Raw genomic sequence first — 8,189 nt, 5'->3', positions numbered from 1 at the left:
ACCCTCTCCAGCATTCACCAACATTCCCTCACCAACATAACCAACATTCCCTCACCAACTAACCCTCTCCAGCATTCACCAACATTCCCTCACCAACATAACCCTCTCCAACATTCACCAAAAACGCATTAACCATCTGGGGGTCTGTTCAGACATTCACCAACAACGTGTTAACCGTCTGGGGGTCTGGTTGGATTCAGAACACTGAACTATCACGGATAACCACCCTTACCCTAGTTGCATTTAATGAGAGCTATCACAATGCAATCAAGTATGGTTTATTACAGCAACAGATAATCAGGTTCTTTTGGATTGCCGGCAATAGTGACTGTCTGCAAAAGCAAGCTAGCATGCATGAAATACACAGGTGTTGCAGGTGTTACAGGTGCGCAGCCTAGAAATTAACACGTTAAAAGGATATAAGCAAGTATTCAGATCTCACCCAAAGGAGTCCCAATGGGGGGGGAAGAGAGGCTCAGCCTGTCGACTGGTCCCAGGAGTCAGGAGGTCCTAAGGATGTTGTATTCCCTCAGGATGGTATCTCCCCTGACAGTGGTATCTTCCCTAACATCCCCTCTCTCTTAGGCCAATTTATATTATTTTCTATCTTTTAGGTGGAGCTTGAGTGACTCTAGTCAAGCATATCTTAGTTATGATTGGTGAAAAGTTCTCCCGTCTCCGTTTAAAGTAATAAGCTCCGAGAAATTCAGAGTGCATGCTCGGTGAGGGGTGGTCGCACCTTGGAGGCGGGTAGCTTTTGGGATGGAGGTGTGTTTTGGTATTGTAATGATATTATAATGAGCAAAAAGTACACTAGGGTACAGCATCTGTCAAAACATGACAGGTCCTTGACTCAGGGTGGCAAAAAGTACAGCTTATCGGTCTCAGTGTACACAAGAACAATAGAGTCCCCACCTGGTTACAAAGCCTATCCGTGGTGTCTCCACTCCACTCTACACTCTGTACTGTTCCTTAGGGCTAGCACACCGAGTTTCCCCAGCACGATAGCATCTAAGGTTGGCAGCCTAGGGAACCCTCAGTTAATGCAGCTATGCCCTACCCTGAAAGCCTCTTCAATGCTGTACATTTTCTTTAAAATGTGAATGTTAGTTTTATTTCCCTAGTTACTTCAGGAAATTACACCACAATGTGATCAACAAAATAACAGCTATGTCTCCACCAACTAACAAAAAATAAACACAGACTTTCCTAGGTGTTGTGGGGTTTTGGAGAATGCACATCCCAAATTACAGTCTGATTGTAAACCCGCTCTACCAAGTAACCCGTAAGAAGAATGAGTTTGAATGGGGCCCTGAGCAACAACAAGCCTTTGAACAAATCAAGCAGGAAATAGTTCATGCAGTAGCCCTTGGGCCAGTTCGAACAGGACCAGATGTAAAGAATGTGCTCTACACTGCAGCCGGGGAGAATGGCCCCACCTGGAGCCTCTGGCAGAAAGAACCTGGGGAAACTCGAGGTCGGCCCCTGGGGTTTTGGAGTCGGGGATATAGAGGATCTGAGGCCCGCTACACTCCAACCAAAAAGGAGATATTGGCAGCATATGAAGGAGTTCGATCTGCTTCAGAGGTGGTCGGTACTGAAGCGCAGCTCCTCCTAGCACCCCGATTGCTGGTACTAGGCTGGATGTTCAAAGGAAGGGTCTCTTCTACGCATCATGCAACTGATGCTACATGGAGCAAGTGGGTTGCACTGATTACTCAGCGGGCTCGAATAGGAAACCCCAGTCGCCCAGGAATCTTGGAGGTGATTATGGACTGGCCTGAAGGCAAATACTTTGGGATATCATCAGAGGAGGAGGTGGTCCGTGCTGAAGAAGCCCCACTGTACAACCAGTTATCAGAGAATGAGAAGAAATATGCCCTGTTCACTGATGGGTCCTGTCGTATTGTGGGGAAGCATCGGAGATGGAAGGCTGCTGTATGAAGTCCTACATGATGAGTTGCAGAAGCTGCTGAGGGAGAAGGTGAATTGAGTCAGTTTGCAGAAATGAAGGCCATTCAGCTGGCTTTAGATGTTTCTGAACGAGAAAAATGGCCAGTTCTCTATCTCTACACTGATTCATGGATGGTAGCAAATGCCCTGTGGGGATGATTACAGCAACGGAAGCAAAACAACTGGCAGCGCAGGGGAAAACCCATCTGGGCTGCTGCATTGTGGTAAGATATTGCTGCTCGGATAGAGAACCTGGCTGTAAAGGTACGCTACGTAGATGCTCATGTGCCCAAGAATCGGGCTAATGAAGAACATCAAAACAACCAGCAGGTGGATCAGGCTGCTAAGGTTGAAGTGGCTCAGGTGGACCTGGACTGGCAACATAAAGGTGAATTATTTATAGCCCGATGGGCCCATGACACCTCAGGCCATCAAGGTAGAGATGCAACATACAGATGGGCTCGTGATCGAGGGGTGGACCTCCTAATAGCTGGTAGGGTGCTATGTTTTGTATGAGGATGAGAAGAATGCTGATAACATGGTGATGTTTTAATTGTTGCAGAGCAGTGCTTACACCAAGCCAAGGACTTTTCAGCTTCTCGCTCTGTCCTGCCAGCGGGCAGGCTGGGGGTGCAGCAAGAACTGGGAGGGGACAGACCCAGGACAGGTGACCCAAACTGTCTGAAGGGGTATTCTATCCCATCTGTCCTCGTGCTGAACAATAGGGGTGGGTAGCTGGGGTGAGGGGGCTGGCTGCTTGGGGTTAGGCTGGACATCGGGTCAGCGGGTGGTGAGCAATTGCATTGTGCATCACTTGTTTCATACACATTATTATTATTAATACTATTATCATCATTGGTATTATTATTATTGGTATTATTTTCTTGTCTTAATAAACTGTCTTTATCTCAACTCACAGGCTTCACTTTCCTATTTCTCTCCCCCATCCCAGAGAGGGAGGGGGGAGGGTGAGCGAACGGTTGTGTGGTGTTTATCTGCCGGCCGCGTTAAACCACAACAGAAGGGAAACTGTGAGTTTTAAACAATGTATAAGTTGGCTGCCATTGAATAGAATTTCCCAGCAGAAAGAAAAGATGCTTCTTTAGGCTGTTCTCTCTTACAAATTATACAAGGCTGCTGCAAACAATTGAGCTGGCAAAGTTTCTCAACAGGGATTACAAATAGCTTTCATAATTAAAAACATACAGCTAGCTCACAACGAAAGTTATAGCTGTCCTAGTAATAATACTATGATGCATTTGAGAGGTATTACATTTAAAATCTAAAGATGTTAAAATTTGGGTCTGCTGCACTGAAAATCTTCCAGTTCCTCCTTCTTTTGCAGTAGTTACATGCTGTTGTTCACAAATTCATGCTCCAGTGTTAAGGACTTTCCACAAATGCCTTTCGCCAAGCACTATTACCTCCCTCCTCTATGAAAACCACTGCTGAAGCCAGGTTTTACATTGCCAAGACCTCACTAATTTGAAGCAAAATGTATTTATGAAAAATACATTAAAATGAATGGCATGTGGTATGGTGAGTTATTAAACAACACAAAATTAGTATGTTGAGTTTACAAATTAATTAATAAGCATTAACTCTCCTACTCATTTGTAGGAATTCACTAAATTACAATACAGTTTGCAATAATATTGCTTTTTGAAAGTGATTTACAGGACAAACATAGAAAATACGTGGTAATTAAAACCATGCCTCACAAAACAAATTTCTGTGATTTTACGACTACACCGAGTGCCTGTGAATAGCCACAGAATTTAATGGCATAAACACATCATTACAAAACTTCTCTCGTGAAATCTCATATCTGTGTGAAACAAATAGCACATCCTTCTTCCATTTGGGCCAGTATCCCTCTCCCTTCCCAGCCGTGCACATTGCTCCTTCTCTCTCCCAAATCCAGAGGCAAGCATTTACCAGTACAGACGAGACATGAAATGAGCAAGAAGCACAACTCTGGCAAAGCCAAAGCACTGCTTCCACATGTTTGCACCTCCAATGCGCTCCTCCCCACCACCACCCTCCCAGGTGGGGCAGCATCTCAGGTACGGCTCTTGTTTCTAGTTAGAAGGTGAAGCTCAAGGTATAGGCTGCATGTACCTGTGAGGGACGTGCCTATTCCTCTGCCTCTCTTCTTTGCCCCCAGTTGCCCATTTTAGCCAGACCAGAAAATCCTGCTGCTAAAGGGTATGTCAGAACACACTGACCTGAGAGAAAAGCAATGGACTGAGGCAAGGGAAAGGCTGGTTTGTATCAGTGCAACAACTGAATCTGGCTCAAGCGAATAAAATATTTAACTAAGCAAATGTTCATACAATATACTCAGTATCATTAAATAACTGGAGTTGGACTGAAATTATTCTGCTGGACTATGTTCATAATAGGAGTTTATTTTTTGAAACACTTTTCCCAAAATTGGTAGGAAACAATAATCTCCATTCTACAACACATATTAATGGAAAAAAAAATGCCCTATAGGTAAGTACAGGACTGGAGAACCAGAAATTCCAGTCATTTAATGATACAAATTAAAGATGTAGCTGCCTGATTTTTAGATATGGAACTGCAATACTGGAATTCAGAAACCAGAAATTATGTATCTAGGTTCTCTCCACAAAAAATAAGTCAGGAATCTTAAAACAAGAATATAAAAATCCACTTCTCTCACCATTTCCAGGTTGTTCCTCAGTTACTGAAGGGCTTAAACAAAGCAGGCTCCAAACTTCTGCCCCTCTGCAGAACACAAATGCCTCTCTCCACTTCTGTATACAAACTATGAAATTCTTCCTGATCTTCACGATCCATTCTGCCGTTTGGCAGAACGGAGAAATCAATGGAGAAATCAGCTATAAATCAGACCAACCCGAACTCAGTGATCCAGCTGAGGAGGAAGAATTCTCGAATTCCAGGTCCCATTCATACAAACGTTTCGGCATTTAGTAGTCAAAACCAGCCCAGGCACCAGGGCTCACCAAATCCCTGCTGGTGAGTTTGCAAACCATCCCCCTTTTCCCCTGTCTGCCCAGCCCAAGTCCTGCCATCCTTCTGCATGTTAACACCATTGCAGTACCCACCTCAGGGCACCTTCCTCAGTGGTTGGCATCCAGGCTCAGAAAGAGACTGACGTGGAGACTCCCATTCACAGGTAAATATATCACCTGCTATCTGAAGAGGTTGACATAACTTACACCTCAGTCCCCAAACCCCTCCAAGCAACCACCTTTTGTTGGATTTGTGCACAGTGGCACACACAGGGTGCCAGCACAAGAAAGATGTGTGGTTGTTAGATCGAGTCCAGAGGAAGGCTACAAAGATGATCAGAGGGCTGGAGCTCCTCTCCTAGGAAGGAAGGCTGAGAGCTGGAGCTGTTCAGCCTGGAGAAGAGAAGGCTCCAGGGTGACCTCATTGCGACCTTTCAATACTTAAAGGGGTCTTATAAGAAAGATGGATGAGGACTCTTTACTTGGTAATGATAGGACAAGGGGGAATGGTCTTAAACTAAAAACTCCTACAGCGAGTGGAAAAAGAACCAACTCAGACAGAAACTGGAGTCTACCATACTTTGAAAGAGTGATAGAGAAACACTGTATTGAACCTAGAAATAGTGAAAGAATTTACTAAGTTTTTAGAAAAGAGGGGACTGAGAGAGGGAGTTAGGAGAATCTTATCAAGTAGAGATAGAGCACTGACAGTATTAAACTAGGCTGCTACTTAGTGTCTTTGCTAACTATGGTGCATTGTGTAAATTAACTAAAGTAAGAAGCCTTGGGCCCCTTACCAAGGTCAGCCTCCTAATAAGAGTGTGAGCCTATCTTAAGAAACTGGCAGAAACTGGTCCTGCAGATGGACAAGAGCCAAGAAGCAACTGAGTCTGCGCAAAGACAAGAGGTCAACTAGCGGTGACGAGGAAGAGTCATCAATCTTCATCCCCACGACCCCCGACAACCACCACCAGGAGACACTGCGCAAGCGCAGATGGGAGGAGTTTATGGAATCGACTCCTTGGAACTAATTTTAATATGAAGCGGGGACAGGTTATGAATATGTATAGGCATATTATGAAACTTCATGCATATGTAACTCTTTACTTCATAGAACCAAGGCAAGTTGCCACGTCAGGCGCGCATGACTTTGGCGGGACTACCCCCTGTGCTGCCCAGCACTGAATAAACATACCTACTTTACAGTCTTATTGATTGTGGAGTCTGTTTTCCTCAAGTCAGTTTGGTGAGCCAGCCAGGAGACGCTCTGCTCAACTGTGGAGTGGACGCCCCTAGGTGCACCCCGAGTATTTTCCTCAGAGGAGCCTCCACTCTCAGCTGCTCACCGCGGGAGCAAAGACCTCCTGAAGCTGCGGACAAAAGGTATGTTTTATAGTACAGGAAGGGCCTGTAAGTCATATGCATGGCCAGGGAAGCTGGTAAATCATGCAGAGACGTCTGGCATGCAGCATAGTCCCCATATGGGAGGAGGGTACCCTACAGGCTGACCAATAGAGTGGTCAAGGGGTATTTGCTGACCAATAGAATCAAGGGGGATTTGCTGACCGATAGAGCGTTCACTAGTGATCTTGGGAGTAGATCGAGCAAATCCGAGGTTACCACTGCATACCAGTTTTGGGAGCCAGGACAGACCTGCTAATGACTGTATAAGAAGCAGGAGAAGGGTAAGTGGGCCTCTCACAATTGTGACCAGGTCATCTGGGTAATATTTGCAGCTGCTGGAGGGATATTAATTGGAGTGATAATAATTGTATGTCTTATTTGTGGATGCCTGGGTATCTCATGTTGAAAGCATTTGTGTAAGTGTAAGGGTTTGAAACAAAGTATTGTGGAATGAGTCACTCCAGAGACAATACTTGTTTGGTTGGTTATCATTCTAAATTACATACTCTTGTGGTATGAATGAGATGTGCTAGGGACCTCTCTGTGTGATTGCGTGATTGTGCTGTATGAGTGAGACGCAGCATCACTGCGAAGCGAGTGTGGAGTTCCGATACGTGGTTCTGTATTCTCTGCGAGGGGAGCGGCCGGAGATGAACGAAGCGCTTGACAGACCGAAAAAAGTGCTGTTTTATCCAAGTTTTGATTGGTGGTGCCTGTTATAAATTCTGAGTCAATTTAGCTTTATAAGGTTTATTTATGGGGTTAATAAAAGGCAAGTAAACAGCACTGGGTGCGCGGGGAGTCTGGGCTCCTCCAACACACACACACGTTACATCAGGCGGCTGTTTTTTATGCTCCTAGGCTAATACATATTTATCACCACGTTTGGAAAAGGCAGGGTTATCATAATTAGTTCCTGGAATCTGCACCCTCCCTCTGGTGCATGCGTATCAGTCTCTGGTGGTCCCTCTGGGGGTCTCTCGTGCTGAAGGCTCGTAGTTTTCCTCACAGGCTTTGTCCTTGTCCTTCTCCTTTGTCCATCTTGGCTGGATGTCAGAGACTTGCACAGCGTCCCATGCTATAGTCACAATAGTTAGCAGTTATTCTGAAACCCCTTTGTTCTCTTATCCCTGGAGACTCAAGGTTTACTCTTCAAACAAATTGACACAAATTGCTGAAACATTCCTTACAATCCCTCATCTTCTTTTTAATATTCTCGATTCGTGTCTCTTCACAGAATCACAGAATCATAGAATTTCTAGGTTGGAAGAGACCTCAAGATCATCAAGTCCAACCTCTGACCTAACACTAACAGTCCCCACTAAACCATATCCCTAAGCCTCTTCAACTTTTGCCAGTAACAACTGGATTTCATCAGTCATTTCTTGGGGGATCCATTTCTTAAGCATCACTATTGACACATCACCTTTCTTCTCTACCAAAGTCATCACAAATTGGGTACTATTTATTATTCAGCGTATCAATAATGTAATGCAAGGTATCATACAAGGTATGAATAATAACATCATTACACCATATAAAAATAAAAATAACATCCTTTTAACCCATGGTGCACCAGGCAGGCATGAAAACATATCCCAATCCATACCCTTCCAAGTTTGTACTGGGACGTGGGCTAATTTTCTAATTTCCTTTGTTATCTGTTTAACCATTTTTCCATTATCATCAGTTTGTAAACAACAATTAGAATCATTCAGTTTTCCACACACTCCCCCTTCTTCTGCTAGTAAATAGTCTAAAACCATTCTATGTTGAAAGATAGCATTCCTCGTCTGGGTGGATTGATCAGCCAAAAGATCCAAAGCCGTT

Source organism: Aythya ferina (genome assembly GCF_964211825.1).
Source record: "Aythya ferina genome assembly, chromosome: W".
Classification (NCBI taxonomy): Eukaryota; Metazoa; Chordata; class Aves; order Anseriformes; family Anatidae; genus Aythya; species Aythya ferina.
Note: the sequence above shows the minus strand (reverse complement) of the source record.